Source organism: Lycium barbarum, chromosome 11 (assembly GCF_019175385.1).
Source record: "Lycium barbarum isolate Lr01 chromosome 11, ASM1917538v2, whole genome shotgun sequence".
In the NCBI taxonomy this organism is placed as follows: Eukaryota; Viridiplantae; Streptophyta; class Magnoliopsida; order Solanales; family Solanaceae; genus Lycium; species Lycium barbarum.
Window position 1 is genome coordinate 107408026 of NC_083347.1, and position 22249 is coordinate 107430274.

General features: G+C 34.1%; 1 long non-coding RNA gene across 2 annotated transcripts; it reads right to left on the reverse strand.

Moving 5' to 3' along the window:
- Positions 1–2275: 2275 nt before the first annotated feature.
- Positions 2276–9232, reverse strand: LOC132620422 (uncharacterized). 2 transcript variants are annotated; one of them, XR_009574895.1, is made up of 3 exons: positions 8479–9067; positions 4394–4681; positions 2276–2918 (listed from the first exon to the last, which is right to left on the reverse strand). It is a non-coding gene; the product is annotated as an uncharacterized LOC132620422 (long non-coding RNA). The 2 variants fall into 2 exon arrangements; XR_009574894.1 differs by lacking the exon at positions 2276–2918 and having other exon boundaries at positions 4089–4681; positions 8479–9232.
- Positions 9233–22249: the final 13017 nt, after the last annotated feature.

The following is a 22249-nucleotide window of genomic DNA, read 5'->3' on the forward strand; positions in this document are numbered from 1 at the left end:
AAAACTATAAACCAGTAAATTACAGAAAATGGACAAATGAACAGAAACAGTGTTAGGAAAAAAAAATATATTCAGAACATAATCGAGCCCACTTAGTTCAAAGTGTGTCCTTAAGGAAATTATTCCCCTCACAGTACTCGAGGTTGATGGAATATCCCCTCCCAGGATAGAACGATTATCTTACCAAAATAGTAGTACTCCAAATTCTGGTAGCGGCGAACCACTCAATGGCAGTATATCACACAGAAAAGAAAAAACTTGTAAGAAGAGTAGAAGAATAGAGGATTTCAGAAAAATTCGTAAGTAATAATCTGAATATTAACTGGAATTTATAGCCATTAACGCACTGGTCAGAAAGGGTTGCAACCTTTCAGAAAATGTACGTTTTTTAAAAAAAAAAAAAACGGAGGGAAATTTAAATTAATCCGGGGAGAAACGGGTCGCGGGTCAGACACGCGGATCCGGGTCACTAACGGGTCAGAATCTGGAAATAATTAATTAATTAATAAATAATTAAATTAAAATTTAAAAGAATTTTGGTCCAAAAAGATTATCAATCAATCAGATCATTTGACCAAATCCAAATCCAAAGCCAAAGCCAAAGCCGAACCGAGCGAGCGACGACGACGGCGCGTGGGGTCCTTTCCCCCTCAACCCTTTTAGCAACTAGAGAAGGTGTAATGTAATATGTACACCTCTCTTTTTCTCTCTTTTCCCTATGTGGGACAGATGCTTTAACCAAAGCACAAGGAACCTTTTACATTTCCCAAAGCAAAAAAGGGACCTTTTATATTCCCTTCACTTTTCATCCCATCATTTCCCATTCACCAATATCAAAAAACCCAACAAAGGCTTCTTACTTGGATTGGGGTTCAAAGACCTATTGGCAACTGGCATGAAGAGACAAAATGGGTAGCAAACTGGGCAAAAAGGTAATCTGGATTGGGAGCCATTATAAACTGCACCTTTGTCATATTTGTAGCTACTGTGTGGAGAGAAAGAAACCAGATCAGATTCCAGAATGGTCACTACATGGCTGACAAGATATGCAGGGAAATTGCTGTCTTTATCCACATCAGAGGCAAGAATTTGAAGAAATGGCAAGACTGGCTATCCCAGCACAATACTGTCCCTTGAAGCTGCTGAGAGATGCTACTTTCACTGCTAATTTTGCTATTTTCTCTGTTTTTGTACTGCATATGTAGTAGCATAGTCTAGCACTAGCAGGTTATTTGTATGTGATTAGTTGGTGTAGTAGTACTGTCTAGAAATGTAATGGTCATAGCTAGTCTCCTTAAGTAGGTTGAGTCATGGTCCTTTGTATCTATTGAGAAACAGGAGGTCAGGCCTGTTTGATTTTGTAATTTGCACTTTGGTTTAAATAAAATCATTTATTTACCCAAAAAAAAAAATAGTAATTCAAATTCCGAAAATGATAACCATATAAAGGATTATGAGTCATCATACAATACTAACATGTCATAGTGAACACATCTAGAATGTAATCGTAAAAGAGTTAGGAGTGACCATATAAAGAGTTACTGAATCGTCACAATTGGACACAAGAAAAGTTACAGTCCACTAGAATTCTTAAAAGCTAAAGAAAGAAGAACGAGCGTATGTATCTAACTAAGAAAGATTCAATAATTGTTGCTTCTCTATGTTATTGTTTTGTATGATGAGTTTTTTTTTTTAATTGAATGATATTACATTCATGTTTTATGTAAATTCTCGTTCTTTGTTGAGGAGATATAGAAATTCATTGAGTATCACTGTGGTGTACTGACGTTCTCTTTGTGGGGGACCTACCACTACAAAAAAAAAGTCGAGTTTAGCGACGAACTAAATTCATCGGTAAACAGCATATATCCGTTGCTAAACTAATATAGCGACGGAATAAAGACGGAATGAGTCTGTCTGTAAAATCCTCGTAGCTAACCATTGCCAACAAAAAAAATGAATCCATTGCAAGATTAACGATGGCTTGGCAACGGATCTCCTCCGTGGCCAATATGAGCGACGAATGAAATCCCTTCCGATGTTAGTAATTTTCGTCGCTAATTCTATGAGTTATTTCGTCGTTTCATCTGATTGGAGACCAATAGTTTCCGTCACTAATTCCGCAACCAATTCTTTTAATACACATTTTTGCATTCCTTTTGGCGAAGAAAATAATTTGTCACGACATTTGATTTTGTATTAGTTATAGCTTCGGAAATCCGTCGCAAATCTTTTTTTTTTTGGTTTTATATAATATTTTAAATACACCTGTCCATGCATATATTAGATACTCATATAATAACTTAATTCATAGAAACTAATATTCTACAAGGTCCAAAATACATAGGCAAATCAAGTTCAAAGCATCCACAACGATAATATCCAAAACAAAAAATTCAAAATCATATGCAACAACAATAAAATCCAAACAACAAAACTAACTAATGAGAGACTGGAGAGCCACGGTCATCATCAAAAACCGATGAATGAACCTGATCAATGTTGGCAGTAGCTAGAGCTAGAACTATAGGTGCCATAGATGATGGATGGTCATTAAGAGTGTTTGTCTGAGAAGAGACTGAAGGAATCAATCCACGTACCCTCTCAACAATTATAGGAAGCATGCGATCAGTGGATGTAGGAATCATGCTATCAGTCAATGCAAGGATTAATCGCATCACTAACTCTTTCAAATTTTTCGTCGCTGCTGGTTGAGCATTCGGAGGTGGTACTGAGGATGTAGCATCAGATCCAGATGGCGGAAGAAAATTCGGCCCATAATATAATTGTGCTTGAGATCCAAGACCATATATTCTTCTTTTCTTTACCCCTCCTACGGCTTCGTAATAGGCTTGACAGTGATCAACTTCAAATTGAGTCTGTGTCTGGTTTTGTAGTATTTCTTGATATTTTTTCCACTAAAAGAGAGTGATAATTAGTGAAGTTCATTTCACTAATAGTAATTACATGTACAAGAACCATTAAAGATAGCAAAATAATGCCCTGAAAACTTCAATAGAATTCAAGATATATTTGTCTCACTGAAGGAAGCAAACAAAGCTGCTTTCCTTTTTTGTTTTTTTAATACCTTTGATAAGTTCAGAGAACAAACAAAAGCTTAATTACCCATAAAAAAAAATATAAAAAAAGGCTTAACTAGTCATCTTGAAATATGGAAATAAGAGTGAAGGTAAAGTTAGTTTATAATAAATGATGCGTCTTAAATGATGTGTCTTAAATTAGTTTATAATAAATGATGTGTCTTAAATTAGTTACGGTTAGGAGTCTACAACCTAGTAGATTAATGTGACAAAATATTGCAGATGAAAATGTATAATGTTACTCTATATTGTAGTAAAGAGTGAATCTATTATAAATTTGTTTTTCTCAAATAATCCTTCCTTCAAGAACTCCCAAATTAACATCAACAGCATAGCCAGATTGGCGCTTTCTAAACGTTCACCATGAATTAAACAAAACAATTATCAAACTATTACAGCGAAGATACCTAAGTGAAATACCAACAGTATTCTCAAAATATATATCAATTAACTTATCTATAATATAAATAATCTGCTCCTAGAAAAAACAATAAATGATGTTTCATCTTAACACACACAAAAAATATACAATTATGCTTTCCTCTATTACCCCATAAAAAGAGTTGATATCACTCGGTGAAGATGTAAAAATAATCCTGAAGAAACAGTTTGCTATAGGTAGCACAATGTCAACTCTGCTAAGTGCTAGTTTCGATGAGCTTCACTTTCAACCAACACTCCCACTCAACAAAAGATTTTCCACCATGATCTATGAACGTGTAAATGTACCTCACTTGGTGTGGGATCACGACCGTTTTTAATAGCCAATACAATAAAAAAATTCACATAGTTTAGTAACTTCCAAAACCAATAAAAACAGCGACTAAAACAGACATTTTGCAGCTAACATAGCAGTCGTTTTTCCAACAAAGCCATTTTACTATTGAGTGTCTTGGAGCTCAAGAGAAAAATGAAGCTCACTCACTGTAAAGTGCTAATACGGAGCAACTCAGATTCTGATTTATTTGCTGCTACAGATTAAAGATATGTAAAAAAGTGACAATTATAACATTAATTTTCAACATTTTCAACCTGCAACAGATGAAGCAGTGTAAATTTCCGGAAACAGCAAATAGGCAACATATGTCTTCCCTAAAACACAACAAATAGGCAACATATATCAAACATTGAGGCTAGTTTCTGGAGACTAGAGAGATTATTTCTTATTCACTGTGACAAGCGTGAGAAAGTCCCAAAGGACTTGCAAACATAAACAGCCTGCAACTGATGAGGCATTCACCTTCATGTTGCAACTTAGTTAGGCTAAGGCCAAAACCACATAATCAACTTACAAGTCTCTTGCGATGCTCTCCAATGGTAACAGAGTTGCCCGTGTGAGTCCCACTAGCAACTGCACTCTAACCGCCACGACGATTCTTTGAAGCTATTTTCGATTTTTCAACAACCTTAGGATCTTCCCAAAATTTCATCCAACTTTCTCATGTTTCTTTCGGAACATAATCTGACCGAAATCCTTCACCTTTTATTGTGCTAATGAAATCCTTGTACCTTCTCGCTGACTTTCTACGCCATTGCTTCCTCAGTTCACTATCAATCGAAGAATCCCAACAGAATGGCTTCTGAAATAATTTTATAAAGTAGAGTATAACAATAACTTATCATTTCAGCAGACAAAAATTATAATACAAGCACCATCAGTCACCCAATAAACGGGAAAGCAAAAGAACTGCAGGTAAAATGAGGCTTATCAACAACACAAGAACATTTGAAACAACAGAGGTAGTAGATGTCCTGCTTTTAAGTTGCTTTCATGCCTGATGCTCTATTAAACTTAAATCTTTAAGAGTGAACTTATTTATTTGAATTCTATCCCTTCACCAATAGGAGAAAAGAGGCAGAAGATATTGTTTCTTTAAACAGTTACTTTTCTTTATATTTGTCTCTAATTATTAACAAGCTCTCTAATAACTAAATGTAAATTGACAAAATGTAACAGGACAAGTGCAACTCTTTCTCCTTTCTCTGCTTTAAAATCTATAGTTACTTTACCGTAATCTAAATGTTACACAGGTATACTGCACAAAAATTGATTTCTCGTTCTGAACATTAAGGGTAATTAATGAAAAATGTTTCAGTTATTATACCTCGAATTCTCCGAGATAAAAATCTTTTGTCTCTTCTGAGACACTTTTCCAAGATCTGTGGGATGTGTAACTCTATTCTATCCAAGTCCACCACTCGAAGAACAGTCGAAGCAAAATCTTTAAAAAATAAACTCAGCTCTATAAGTATGTGCCACACATTACTAGGAAGTAGCTCACGAAAGGAAATTGGCAATAGTCGCTGCATGAACACATGACAATCATGACTTTTCATGCCAAATAACTTAAATTTGTCCGTGTCCAGGCATCGACTCATGTTCGAAAAATGCCCATCTGGAAACTTCACACCTTCTAACCAATCGAACAAGACAATTTTTCGTTCTTTTCTATTGTATATGCAGCTTTGGGATAGCTTCCATCAGGATTCCTTGCTAACTGCGGTCGATCACAGTATTTTTCAATATCTAGATGTGCTTTCGGATTGTCTTTGGTTTCGCCAACAACATTAAGAACAATGTAAAATACATTATAAAAGACATTCTTCTCAATATGCTTGACATCAAGATTATGTTGTATCATGTTAAAACTCCAATAAGGCAAATCCTAAAAGATGCTTCGTTTTTTCCATCCACAAGACCTTACCTATATAATCTCCGATTAACTTTTTATGCATCTAACTCAGTTGCTTTCCTTATCCCCAACTCACAAATTTGATTCAAAATTTCTTCTCATGTTCTAACGGGAGGTGATGGCCTTGTGACAGTATGACCTTTGAGAAAATCTTTACGATCTCTCCTAAACGGATGATTTTGGTCAAGAAACATCCTATGACTGTCAAACCAAGTTATTTCCCCACCATGTTTTAATCTAAAAGATTATGCTTCCTCCATACAATAAGGACATGCTAAGTTGCCACCTATACTCTATCCTGATAACATCGAATATGCTGGAAAGTCAATAATTGTCCACATCCAAGTTGCCCTTAATTGAAAGTTTTGCTTCTACACTTGTCTCCCACAACAAAGTCAATTCATTTACTAGAGGTTGTAGATAAACATTAATTTTTTGTTTAGGATTGTGTGGCTATGGTACAACGACAGTTAAGAACATGTATGCCTCCTTCATACACATTCCTGGAGGCAAATTATATGGAGCGGCAATCACAGGCCACGAAGAGTATTTTCTCCCAGACTGAGCAAATGGTTGGAAACCATCCATACATAACCCCAACCTCACATTCTTTGGTTCAACAACAAAAAAGGAATGTGTTTCATTGAAGTGCTTTCAAGCCTCAGATTCTGATGGATGACGCATTACCCCCTTCTCTTGGATATACTCGTAATGCCATCTCATGTCGGCAGCTATAGCATGGGACGCATATAATCTACGCAATCTAGGAATCAAAGGGAAATAATACATTTTCTTGTAAGGGATTAATTTCCTCTTACGAGCACGACGTTTGTATCTCTCATAGCCAAAAAACGTACAAGATGTTAGGTCCTTATCATCACCCCAATACAACATACATCCTGAATTACAACAATCAATCTTTTTAACAGGAAAACCCAAGCTACACACTAGCTTCTTGGTCTGATAATAACTATCAAGAACTATGCTAGCTTCAGGTAAAGCCTCTTTCAATAGTTGCATCATTTGATTATAACCCGATGTGACAAAGTATTCTTCATTTTAATATTTAACATCTAAGAAACTACTGCGAGTTGACAGAGGGAAGAACCGGGATACAATTTTGCATTAGCGGCTTGTAATAAAATCATAAAACCTCTAGGACTCAAGATTAGGCTCCTCCTCCATTGAAGGATTATACTCCTCCTCCATTGAAGGTTCACAATGATGCGACGACTTAGGTTCAGTATTACTCGAACTTGGGCCAAAGTTCGGTCTAGCTACATCTAAAATCATTTGGCGATATGGATTATCATGTGCCAATTCAGTTTGAGTACCACCATGTAAATCACTATACATCTCATCGATCACTTCTTTTTCCCCTTGATACTTCCAAACAAAATTGTTCTCAACAAATCTAAACTGAAAAAGGTGCAATTTAACGGTTTCAACATCCATGAATTTAATGTTGTGACATTCTTTACATGGACATCTAAGATCGTCACCACTCATGCAGTTTCTCTGAGAACATGAGAACTTAAGAAACTTATTGATACCAGTTATGAAACTAGAATTAATACCCCCTCGACCATCCAACCTCTCGTACATCCAACCACGCTCTAGATTATCCATGATCCTATTTAATGTGAAAATAAATAAGAAACTTAGAGTTACTTTTTGTAAATAAGTAAGACAATCAGAATGTCATCCAAAGGGAAAAACAAGTTGAGTTTTTGACCATATTTAAAAGAGAATGTCAAATTAAAGCCTCTCTTATGGTAGTGGTGACAAGTAACTACTATAAAGAATGACAAGTAACTTTATAGTTGTCATACTGCGAAATATGATAGTTAACCCACCCATTTTCTGTTTTGGAACTATTGTAGGAAAAACAAAACATGGAACATACTGAACATGAAATTTAAGGAGGTAAGTTAATAAACTTGCTTAATCAGCAAAGGAAAAAAAGTAGTAAAGAGAAGAAAGATTACCAACTCCAAAACAAGCATGTACAGATACTATAATCCTACACAACCGGACAACTTCACGAAAATGCCCCATCAACCACAAATAATTTCAGCAAGGGTAATCAAACAAAGCATGACACAGAGGATAGCGCCAAACTTTATGAGCCAAAGTCAAAGGTAATTAAACAACCTATTGTACGGGGTTTTCTCTTACCGTTCTTGTTGTTAAAGAAAGAAGAAACTCAAGAAATCAGTTAAGGAAAACAAGGCAAATCCACTTTTTACAGAATTTCTCAAGATGATAGAGTACAAAAGTTTCACTAATTTAAGCATTTGGTGAGGTAAAAGAAATCACAAATCACATTAGGACTTCCTTGAATGGCTATAGACTTAGTTATGTTCATTTTAGAGAGGTTAAACCGGCCAACTTTAGGCAAAAAGTGCAGAACCAAGAAGTGCTTTGAAATACTTTACTTAATCAACAAATGTCACATTTACCAATTGGAATTACTTAGCCTTGTCACAGGAGGATCATGTTTACAACATTTCAAGACTCAAAAGTATCACAACAATTTTAACTAATTCATGTATTTAGTAAATGAAGTTTAAACATGCCTCAAACTTAAAGTTCTTGGCTCATTTTAGGACTTTTAAACTTCTCCAATTGTGAACAAACAGTGTGCAAATAGTACTATTTAAGAACAAACAATGAGAACAAACCTTCACAGAGATTTTTGAAGAATTTGATGAAGTACAACTCTTTCCTGAATCCGGCAAGAATGAATGTAAAAATCCTTCAAAAACCTCAGTTAAAAATCAAAATCCTTCAGAAAACCCAAATCCCTAAATCCCCAAATCCCTGGTAAAATAACAACCCTAATCTTCATTATCAATGAAACCGATATTTAGCCTGAAAAATAAAAAATTCTACAGAAACTGAACTATATTTAAGAAACCAAAAATAATGGAAAAATTATGTAACTTGTACTAACAATGGGAACTTATAATTCTATGGATTCATAAGAAAATAAGTTTCCTTGAAACTCTTCTAATGCTATGGAAATAATTATTTATCTACTGAATAGGGAAGACAGGCCGGATCTATACGTTTTTACCCTTTAACATATATGAAGATTAAGACCGGATATATGTCTACAGAAAAGAAAGCAAAGATGAAATGAGCAAACCCCAAGTGAAGCCACAGGCAATAGTCGGAGAGGATAACCAGAGAGCACAACGCCGAAGAATTTTCCTAGGAAGAGCAAGAGCATATTGATGCTAGTGGGTTTAAAGAGAAAGTTCTAGTGGTTTAAAGTCTATTTTGTGTTATTTTGTTGATAAAAAATAAAATAAAATTTTATTTACCGACGGATTGGTTCCGTCGCTAGAACTAACATGAAATTTTACCATTTTTAAAGGTAACGACGATAATATCTATAGAAACTGATATTAAAATATGGAGATACATATGGTAAATGACAGACATAATCCGCCGCTAATATGTAATAAATTTTGCCGCTCACAATTTGTCATAATATTTGTAGCTAAAATGAAGGCGCGTAATTTTTGCATCAAAATATAGCGATTGATTTAAAAATCCATCGCTATTCCGTCGTTAGTTTAGATATCATTTCTTTTTCTTTTTTGTTTTTTGGCTACAATACTGTAATTCCGTAGGTAATCCGTCGTTATCTATCGACAAAATTAATTGTGTCGCTAAAATCCGTCGCTAAAACTAGTTTTTTTTTTTTTTTTTTGGTAGTGTACATTGATCTATGTCAATGCACAGGTGCACATGTGAACAGATGACAAACTAGGTTGCCCCCTCATTCCAGTCCTGATTGGAGAGCCCCACTTTCGCCATGGAATTTTCTCATTTTATCTGGAGCATCAGTAGTTTTTTATTATTTTCTTCATTCACTTTGAGGATTAACCAGAAATTTTATGTCTTGTGCAATTGATTTCAAACTCTAGTAGAGGTTACCACACTAAGATATGACTAGATACAACAAATTGTTCGTCTATTTAACAAAATATCAACGAAAAATTAATTTAGATAAATGGATAAAAAAAAAAAAATTGTACTTCAGGCCAAATGGGCATTTATCAAGCTCATAACTAGTAGAATTATCAATATATCACCTGCATGGTTCAAAATCTTGGATTCACGGAAATTTAGCTTGTGTAACCTGCCATTGTAAGCCCAAGTAAAACAGAAGCGTATGCCTTTCGAACCTAAGTGGCCCAATTTTAATTCTCTGATATCATGCATTTTGGACTTATAGGCCCTTTGTTTAATCTGTAAGAGGGAACAGATTGTTTTCTTTGGGTCCAGATGGACGAAGTGCAAAAATGCAGCAGTGTCGCGTAACCAAATATTCTTTCACGAACAACATTAATTTATGTTGAGAAAATTGATCCTGGGCTTAATCAACTAATAAATTTAGCTCAAGGAGTAAAGATTGTAAAAGTCCATAGAAGCAGATAATAACTCATATAAACAAATGTTGGATTCCTAACAATTCCTAAGCACACCGATGAGGACATCTAGAGTGAGGACAAACCAAACGTAACGTGCATGCGGGCCAAATAACCCATACAATTGACAAATGTGAGACTCTAACAAACCATTGGATACCTAATACAGAGCATTTGGAACGTGAATAACATCGTATGGGGGTTCAACATTATGCACTATACTAACAGGAATGATTCTGAATTTTATATGTACAAAATGAACATTGGGTCTGAACCCAAAACTAGTTCAAAAGATAAGGAATTATTCTGGATATTCATAAGGTAAACGTTGTTGTTTACTGAATTATGTACGACAATATCATGATCCAGACTTAGTCTACCTCTAGGAGGCAGGGGCCGTAAAGGTCTGTAGGTCTGTATATACTTACCCTCTCCCGATCCCATTTAGGGGATAACACTGAGTATGTTATTGTGTGTTGTTGTTTTAGACTTGGTCAAGTTCAAATCAATCCTTGAAATTGGACTATAGGTGTGAGTTACTCCATCTTGTCCCAATTTATGTGACACTTTTCGCTTCCCGAAATTCAAACTGTATGAATTGTGACCATCATTTTAAGATATATTTTTTCATTAAATTGATATGAGAAAAGTTGCAATTTATAGTACTTTTCATGTAGTTTTCAAATATATAAATTTTAATGTTAAAATATTGAGTTAATCTAATCCAATTTAGCTTCAAAGTTTAATCAAATTGACTTTCGAAAAGTGAAAAGTGTTACGTAAATTGGGACGGAGAGAGGGAGTAAATCAGATTGAAATATGAATGGTCTTGACACGAACCTCTTGATGAAAAGTATAAAAATGTCAAGTTTATAGGATTCTTATATTAGTCTTACTAGATAGTGGATAAACACAAGTGCATGATCGTTCATTATGACCTATGATAACTCCTCCACCCACCCCACCCCCACGCACCTCCCCCCACCCCCACCAAAGGCCAAAACTACCACTTAAGCTATAAAAGATACAAGGAAAATAAGTATTTCTTTGGTTGTATTTTATGTGATCCTATCCTATTTTATTGAGTATATAATTTAAGGTAAACAAAAAAAATTGAAACTTGTGATCTTGAACATGCATAATATTTATGTGACTCTAAAAACTCCTCATTAGAGGTAATTTGAGAAGCTTAAATTTGATTGTTTTCAAGTTTAAAAGAGAATTATTCCTCTTGGAGCATATTAAAAAGCAAATGAAATCATAGAAAACGGGAAGGAGAAACCAAAAGAAAAGAAAAGAAAACTAATGCAGGGATAGGTTTATATACTTGTTATGCTGGTAGGTGGTTAGTAAACTGTAAAAGAAGAGCATATGATAAAGGGGATACATTATATTTTTTTGAAGCTTTTGACTCATAAATGTTTAATTTTCCCCAACTCAAAAACTTTTTCAGGCTTTCTGTAAATATGAGATGCTAAAAAGCTTATTAAGCATCTTCCTTCGTGGATCCCCCTTTCCTAGAAAAGTGATAAATTAATAAGAGCAAATACAAAATGCAAAAGTGCAAAGTTGCACTTTCTTTCTAACCCCAAAATCCTCCATTTTGGTTAGCTTCTCTTTATGTTGCTTTTGCTTAGTATTGGATCCAAAATTTAAACTTAAACGGATTCGAATAAGTTTTTGCTAATGAACCTAATCAATTCTGGAATTATAAGTTCAGAAGTTAATTGAAATTCAATGATTTCACCCATATATTTGTCACTCCGTAATATACTGAAGACGACTGAAACCATTGTAAACATACTACATCCATTATTTTCATCTTGCATTATTATCCAAAGTCGACAATTCCAATTAGACACTTTTTGGTTTAAATTTCGGAAAAACTTTCATGAGCGTCCTTAAGCGCCTATAGGTAGTTAAGTTAACCAAATAAAATATGTCATCTCATTTAATTATACACGTTAGCCTCAATTGGAACAAACCTGAGATTTTACGGCTTATTGAGGCAGCTAATGCATGTAATTAAATGAGATGACATATTTTAAGTGGTTAACTTATTTATATAGTAACAATTATTTGAAAACACGCGCAAAAGTTATCAAAATTTGAACCAAAATTATCTAATGGAACATTTTATCATGCGTTCATGTACTCAATTAAAACAAGACGTAATTCGAATGTCTAAATGAAATTTGCTCACAAATTTAAGAGGTTTATCGATATATTAAGCCTATCTTAATGTAGAGAATATTTGCCTCCAAAATTGTCTTAGTTTGGTGCACTGGTTTAAAAATGCAGGAAGGGATGGATCAAGGAGCCCATTTTTCATTATGTAAGTCAGCATAGATGTATTTGATAACACAAAATAAAGTTGATTTATATGCGTTAGTCCCCACATATTCCATCACACGCTCAACTTTATGCTCCAATATGAATCATATTTTGTGCTGTAAATATAGGTTTCTTCCCTTTGCAGTTTTGTCCCACCACTCTTTTGTTTCTTTTTACTAATTTCACTTTACATTGAATGTTCAAAAGTGAATAAACCAAGCCAAAGTCATATTCTTTCCATCAACAATCTTTTTGCTTTTCCAACGTCGCTTTATGTCACCCCCTTTTTCTTATTTAAATCAAGTCAAAGAAAAGTAGGACATCAACCAATAAAGCTTTCAAGCCAACTTATTACTCCCTCCCGCCCGAAAATATTTACTATGTGTGAGGACAGTGGCGGATCTATGTGTAAGTGAGGGTGTTCACCCGAATATTTTTGGTAAAAAATTATAATATATATATAGTAAATTTTTTGTATTTATGTGTATATATTAACTTTTGAATATCCTTGACAAAAAATTACAATGTATATATAGAGTAAATTTTTTATATTTATGTGTATATATTAACTTTTGAATACCCTCGGTAAAAAATTACAGTGTATATTTAACTTCTTCTTTTTTTCCGAACACCCTGAATGAAATTCTGAATCCGCTAATGTGAGGATGCGAAATCATACTTGTGTGAGGCATTGTTTTATTGACAAATGGTTGATATAGGTCCCACTTTCCTAGCAATCAAAGACCATGTCCTCTCTTCTCTCCCAAACTTAACCTCCCCTCTATCTTTTTCCTTATTCTATTAATTTCCTTCTTCACTCCTCTTCCAAAATATCTTATTTCTCCATTTTATTGAATGCTTTCTAAAAATTCTACAATAACTGTTCATGGATCATTTTTGCAACATAATTTAGAACATTTTCGTACTTCAAAGGTTTATTTTTGAAGAATGGTTTTTGAGGGTTTTAGTTAGTCAATCTAATTAGTTTTCAGCCTTTTTCTTTGTTCTTGTAGTGAATTTTGGGTAGATTTTTTTGTGATCAATATATAAGTTTTGAGTAGGACTGTACATTGTTCGCTTTGGGTCGATTTTTGGTTAAAAATTAAAATCAAATCAACTTAGTCGATTTTTAATTATTAAAACCCAAAGAAAGCAAATATATACACATTTATCGGGTTTGGTTGTTGTTGGTTTGGGCCGGTCTTTTTAATTTTTAAAAATCTAATGATATTAGTTAGTTTCATTCTTTTTCCTACACCTAGAAAATATTTTTTCATTATTTGCTAACAATAATCATTTACTGTCCTTTTATTATGGTAGCTATAATTTCCTTAAATTATGAAGAATGTCTTGAGATCTGTGAGCATTTAGTTAGGTGAATAATGTTTATTATAAATATTAAAAAAAATCTAAGTGAAAATCTCATTATTATTATTTTCATAAATTAATTTTGATTTATATTTTTTCTTTTAAGAAGGGCTTAAGCCCTAAAATCTATTAGTCTATTAGAGATAAAATTAATAGTAAAAATAAATTTTTGATGAAAATTTATATAAAATACTTAAAATTATTTATAAAATTTACTGAAATATATTACATATAAATAATTATAAAAAAATTATATATATATCTTAAACAATTATGATCTATATATATCATAAAATTAGTTTCAAAGTTATTGAAAAACAGAAAATGAGTTTAAAAAAAAAAAAAAAAAAAAAGAGAGAGAGAGAGAGAACAACGAGGGAAGAAGAAGAAAAAAGCAACAAAGAAGTACAATAGATGGCAGTGGAATGGACGAATGAGGAGCTGCTGGGTGGATCCCACATTTAATACCAATTAAATAATCCCCTCATACAACTAGTAATAGTTGTGCCTCATTCAGGGTAAAAAATTTCTGTATCCATAGTAATTAGGGGTCGTTTGATAGGTAATTAAAATTATCCCGGAATTATAATTCCGGGACTAATTTATCCCGCCTTTTGGAATTACTTTATCCCATCTTTCAGATGGGATAAAATAATCCCAACCTTAGTGGGATAAGGTGGGATATCCCACCCTTGGAATTATGCTTCATTTTGTATCGTATTTGGTAGGAGTATAAATTTATCCCAGGATAAATTTATACCTCCTATCAAACACGGTACAAAAAATGAGTGTTGGGATATCCCAGCTTATACCATGCACCAAACGACCCCTTAAAGTAATGTTTTCAGGTTAAGCACACTTTTTAAAAAATCTACTCATTTTTAAAAAGTAAAAATAGTTTTACTCGTATTAATTATTATTAATTAAATCATAATGCCTCCGATTAAAAAAGAGTGTCCACTTACCAAATCAAAAAAGAATTAATTTTAATTTTTTCAAATTTGTCCTTATTAAGTGCTAAGTGACCAAATCCTAATACTTATTTAATTAGGGGTAGTTTAGTCAAAAAAAAATTTAGGAGTCAGTATTGTTTTAAGGGTCGTGCAACTAAGTGGACATTCTTTTGAACCGGAGGAAGTACTTATTTAATATGTTTTTTTTATTACATTAAAATTCATTTATCTAAACAAGAGTAGATTTAAAAGAAAATAACCTATATCGTCTTAATTATGTGATGCACAACTTATTTTAAATAAAAAAAAAACACCACTACTTAATATGAATCGAAGCGAGCACTACTAAAATTAAAGAAGCATTAACCAATAAAACATTGTAGTATCTAATTAATGATAACCCATTTCCCTTTTTGCAGTTGTAATTCAGGTCTAACAAATAAGACTGCGTCCAATTAGCTTTATACAAGTTCAATTATTATATGCAGGTGTATCCATAAAAGGAGCATTTACTTAATCTCTCAGATAAGATAGTCTCATCTTGTCTTACATGATACACAAGGGAGTTTGGGTTGTTTTTTGCACTCCTCGATCAGCTCATTTGTAATTTTTTGGAAGATAAAAAAATCTTGATTAATTTAAAAGAGAAGTTGTTATAGCCATGAAACTCATGACATGTTTAAGTCCATAAAGATCAAAAAATTTAATGACTTTCTTTTTAAAATTTATGCTCAATCAAATTATAACAATAAATTAAAAGGAAGGGAGTATGATTTTTTTTCCTTCCAAGTACCTCTCACGTGTCAAAAGAAGAAAAAAAAACAATTGGTTGGCAATAGCTGATGAGATCGAGCGCACACTCTATTCACAAGACTAGCAAGCTAAAAAAGATGAACCGTCATTCACAATGTTTATGTTTATTCTCTTCTCTGCACTGATATGCATGTGTTTGTGATATGTCAGATCATCAAGAATATCACACCTAACAGTAAAAATACATCAGATCATCAAGAATATCACACCAAAAGTAAAATCTTATTCGTTCGTACACATTATTACATCTAATCTCGGTAAGAAAAAGGTAATTAGCTGCGAATGGTTGAAGATATAAATAAGTAAATATGTTCTTTATAACAACTTAAGCTTTAAGATCTCTGAGTAGGCAGAGATCTTGGAATCAAATCTCAACGTGAGGGGACAAGTTAAGATTATAATAAAGTAAATAAAAATATGTTCTCTCTAATAGCGCCTAAATCTTTAAATGAGATGGCCACACACTTCAACGCAAACTTTGTTGCTTTATAGAATTAGCAACGAATTTTATTATTTAACTATAGAATTTGTCTATCGCTAACTCTTATTTTTTAAATAGCGTAAATTTCCTTTTTTCAGTCTCTTCTCATATTTCTCAATAAGCAGCTTGCATGTTTTATTCCTTACTTGTACGAGTGATTCCAAAATTGTATCATATTGGCCGGACATGTCTGACAATAAAGGGCAAGTATTATTTTTGTCTTTACCAAATAAACATGCACTTAATTCTCCAAGAAGTATGAAGAAACAAACGCTGCTCACAAAGCCATTAATTGAGAAAATTTTGTTTTTCACCTGAGCTGCAACTAACACTGCAGTCTGCAGGCCTCAATATTTTTTACTTATATAGAGGTACACCATTTGAGGCCAGGGTACGAAGATTAAAAGAAAGAAAAACTTTGGACGCTTATTAAAGTGAATTTCCATCTTACATAAAAAGAGAAGAGGGGAAAATATTAGTCCATAAGTTCATTTTGTTTGAACGGTGATATTTGACTTGTATAGTGTACTTGAGGGTTGAGGCCCATGCATGAAGATTAAAAAAGAGAACATATTTTGACGCATATTAAAAAATACTCTAAAATTTTGTGATCTTAAACATGTTAGAATAACATTTGTACAACTATAGGGGTTGTTGTTTGGTTGATGGGATTGGAACAATTAATCCCAGCATACTCTTGCCTACTATAATGCAAGTGTGGTTGGCTGCATAGCAAAATTGCAGCATAAATAATGCAATATTTGATTTGTGGTGATGTGGTGTTAACTACAATTCACATTATACTATCTTTGCGAGAATTCATGTATTATTCTATGATGGATAGAATGTGAATAAAAATGTGTTTAGCAATGTGGAATCTATTTCCTCCATTTCAAAAAGATTGTCTTAGTTTAACTTGACACGGAGTTTAAAATAAAGGAAGACTTTTGAAATGTATGGTCTAAAACAAGTCTTAGATATTTGTGTGATTGTAAATCATCTCATAATGTTAACTTGTTTTTAAATATAGAAATAGTGTTAATTTTTTTGTAACAAAATAATAAGAAAAGTAAGACAATCTTTTTGGGAGGGAGGGGGTATATAATAACAAAATTATCCTTTGAAATAAGTTATATATAAATGTTTTTTGATTATTAATCCGAGCATTACAAATTGTCACTCCGTAATATACTGAACTATCGATTGAAACCATTATAAACATACTACATCCATTATTTTCATCTTGCATTATTACATAAATTCGACAATTGCTCTCTATGAATATATCTTAAAGGCTTAATACATCGACAATCTCTTAAAGTTATCAGTAATTTTATTTTGACAGTTGAACTACAATTTATTCTAATTGAGCATCCGAACGCATGATAAAGTTTTTATATTAGACACTTTTTTATTTAAATTTTGAAAAAACTTTCAATCGCGTCCTCAAGCGTCTATAGGTAGTTAAGTTAACCACATAAGAGATGTCATCTCATTTAATTATACACATCAGCCTCACTTGGAACAAACCTGAAGTTTTTCGGCTTATTGAGGCTAATGCATATAATTAAAGGAAGTGACATGTTTTAAGTGGTTAACTTATTTATATAATTGTTACTCCTATTTGAGAACCGATGAAGCTCATTAATGGAGTCTTAGACAGTGTAAACAAGAAGAAATGGAAGAATAATATTGAGAGAATGAAGAACAAGTTAGAGAGAAATGAAACTCTTTCAATATTCATAGAGAGAGAATATCTGTACAGTCTAAAAAATAAATTGAAACTAACTACTACTATTTATATTTAAGTTAACCGACTATGTAAACAAACTTCTAACTAACTAACTTTTGACTACTAAATACAATCAGTTAACTTAACCACTAACTTGGTGTGAGCTCACTAACAACTCATTTAACAGCTCACTTCAGCACTCCCTCTCAAGCTGAGGGATGAAACACACTCTTCATTCCCAGCTTGCTTAATAGATAATCATGCTGTGGTTTGCACAATCCTTTGGTGAGCAGATCAGCTGGTTAATCATTGGTTCCGATATGTTGTGTTTGTATCTTGCCTTCCTGAATTTTCTCCCTAACAAAATGACAATCAATGTCAAAATGTTTGGTGCTTTCATGAAAGATTGGATGTGCTACAATTTGTATTGCATCTTTGCTGTCACAGTATAACCATGTTGGTTCCACAATGTTTACTCCTAATTCTTTGAAAAGTCCTGTTAACCAAGTAATTTCTGCAACAGTAGCAGTCATACTTCTAAATTCAGCTTCAACAGAGCTTCTAGATACAGTTCCTTACTTCTTAGATTTCCAGGACACTAAGGTACCTCCAAACATGACAATGTATCCTGTAACTGACTTTCTAGTTTCTACACATGCTGCCCAATCTGAATCACAATATGCAACTAACTGATTGCTTTTAATAGCAGGCATGAACAAGCCTAGACCTGGTGTTCCTTTGATGTACTTAACTACTCTCAGACCAGCTTCCCAATATGACTGTTTAGGAGCATGCATATGTTGACTTAGAACATGTACCACAAATGCAATATCAGGCCTAGTCATAGTCAAGTATAAAAGTCTTCCAACCAATCTCTGATAACTGTTTTTGTCTTCAAGCTCTTCATCTATGACTTTATCTTCAGCCTCCTTATCTGTTGATTCTGTATTGTTCTTTATAAACTCATCATACTCTATAGAGGTAAGTTTTTAATTGAACTCTAGAGGTGTAGACATTGGCTTGCTCCCTCCTAACCCCATTTCAGAAATCAGCTCCAGTGCATGCTTTCTTTGGCACATAAGAATTCCTTTCTCTGATCTTGAGAACTCAATTCCCAAGAAATATTTCATTTCTCCCAAGTCCTTCATTTTAAATCTGTTTTGTAACTCATGCCTTACTTGCTTAATCAACTTTAGACTGCTTCCAGTGATCAAAAGATCATTCACATAGATAAGAATGACTATGAGATCTTTTCCATACTTCTGAGTGAACAAAGAATAATCAAAATGAGACTGCTTAAAGCCCATATCAACTAGAGCTTCTGTTAATTTCAAGCTTCGTTGTCTAAGAGCTTGTTTGATTCCATATAGGGACTTATGCAACTTACACACCTTCTTACACTCCTCCTGGCTTGCAAAGCCATCAGGAACATGCATATAAACTTCTTCCACCAGATCTCCTTGCCAAAAAGCATTATGTACATCCATTTGAAACATATACCATCTAGAACTAGCAACTAAGGCCACCACTGACCTAACAGTAACCATTTTTGCAACAGGAGAGAAGGTCTCTTTGTAGTCTAGACATTCATGTTGACTAAAACCCTTAGCCACTAGCTTGGCCTTATATCCCTCAACCTCCCCATTAGATTTATATTTGACACTAAACACCCATCTGCAACCTATAGGGACTTTACCTTGAGGAAGGTCAACAATAGACCATGTGTGATTGTCCTCAAGGGTTGAAATCTCAGCCTTCATGGCATCAATCCAAAGGGGATCTTTGTAGGCTTATGAGTAAGTATGAGGTTCATATATAGCTGAGAAAGCAGCTAAGGAAGCTCTGTATGCAGGAGATAGATAATCATACCTCACATAGGAGGAAACAGGATAGTAGCATGATGTGGACTTGGACTTTACAATGTAGTCATCCATCTAGATTGGAGGTCTCATAGTTCTAGAGGATCTCCTTAGATCAGTAGATGGAGGAGCAACTATAGGAGGAACAGCTGGTTCCTCAAGAGCAGCTGGTTCTGCAACTTCTGGGACTGCATCATTTGTAGGAGGAGATAAATTAACACTGTCCGTATGAGGAGTGGAACAAGTAGGAACAATATCATCCGAATCACCTAACTCCGGGACTAGAAATAAAGGAGAGGAACCAGGTTGCATAGTTTTGAAAAGAAAGATGTCTTCTCTGAACATAGTGTCCCTACTAACAAAGAATATCTTAGAATGTAAATCATACAATATGTAGCCTTTTTGAGAGGAAAAGTAACCTAGATGTATAGCTGGAATTGCTCTAGGACTGAACTTGTCTTGCTTCTTCACATTTGTGGCATAGCACAGACTGCCAAACACCCTGAGATGTGCTAAGGATGGAGGTTTGTGATATACTTGCTCAAAAGGGGATTTACCATGTAGTAAGACAGTGGGAAACCTATTCAACAGATACACAGCAGTAGAAATACAGTGACCCTAAAATTTTAGAGGTATATATGCCTGAAACCTCAAAGCTCTAGCCATGTCAAGGATGGACCTATGTCTCCTTTCAGCAACACCATTTTGCTGAGGAGTGTACACACATGAGCTTTAATGGTGTATACCAAACTCTGTCAACAATGAACTAAATTGTTCATTGTAGAACTCACTACCATTGTCAGTCCTAAGACACTTAATCACAGTATTAAATTGAGTTTTGATTAACAGTACAAAGCTCATTAGGACAACAACAGATTCTGCTTTAGAGGGTAGCAAAAAAATCCAAATGTACTTAGAGTGACCATCCACTAGTGTAAGAAAATATCTTTTACCATCATAGGTTGGCACTCTATATGGGCCCCAAATATCAGCATGCACAAGATCAAATGGTTTTGCAGTATAAGTATCACTTAAAGGGAAAGGAAGTCTAGTCTGTTTTGCAACTGGACACACAGGACAACAATGATCTTTTATTTCACTACTAGAAATACTCAAACCATCTATATTTTGTAGGACTCTTAGAGGGGCATGCCCCAACCTTTTATGCCAAACATAACTATCAATAGTGGAGTCAATCTTACAAGCAACTGCATTACAAGTTTCACCACTATAGTCTTTATTTGCAACACTATTTATAGAATTCAAAAAAGAGTGTGCAGGCAAGGCATTATGTGTGTTCTCCTTCTCCAAGTATAATCCATCAGGCTTCAGAATATAGAGCCCTTCTTCTACTTTACCAATCCTCAGTACCTTACCACTTGAGATTTCCTGAAACACACAAAAGTGAGGAAAGAATGCTGCCATACAATTTAGGTCCTTAGTAACCTGGGATACTGATAGAAGATTGTATTTGAAATCTAGAATATACAGCACATTATCAAATTTTTTGTTTTTGAAGATAGAGGCTTCACCAATATGTGTGATAAACACTTGTCCACCAGTTGGAGGGTTGACTCTATTTTTATGACAACCTATCAATTCTCTATATTTATCTAGCAAATTCAGATTGTATACCATGTGATTTGAGGCACCAGTATCTACTATCTAGTTACATTTAACTAGATTAGTCAACAGTGCAGTCACAGTACATGCAGTTCAAACTGATGCTGCATTGGCTACTGACTCTGCTTGTTTGCCTTTTAGCATCTGCATGATCTGAATGTACTGTTCAGGTGTGAAGAATGGAGTAGTTGGAGTTGTCGGTATATTATGACCTGGAGTTATTGGTATATTATGAATCTGCAACATTATCTGGTCCTGCAGTGGCATTGTTAACATAGTTTGGAACAGTTCTAACTTATTTACCTCTCTTCTTGTTTTTGAAGTCAGCAGGGTAACCATGGAGCTTGTAGCAGTTTTCCCTAGTATGTCCCTTATAGTGATAGAAATCACAAACAAGATGCCCTTTTCCTGAGTAGCCACTACCACTAGAATAGCTTCTACCACCAGAATAACTTCCTCCACCAGGATAATTTCCACCACCATAGTAGTTTCCTCCACCAAAATTTCCAGAACTTCTCCATTGGGATAGCTACCATTCCCAGAGTAATTTCCACCATGTTGATAGTTATTTCCACCAGAGTTGCCACCAGAGTGACTACTTCTAACATGGTGACTATGCCTGAAGTTGTTAACATGTGCTCTATTTCCCATTAGAGCAGTGTGATCACTAGTATCAATATTTCCACCAAAACTACTCACATTTCCATTCAAACTTTGACTTTCAACATTGATGATCATTGCATAGGCTTGATTAATGCTAGGTACACGACTCATCAACAACACATGACTTCTAGCTTGTTCAAATGTTTTGTTCAGTCCCATAAGAAATTTCGATAGTTTTTAATTCAGA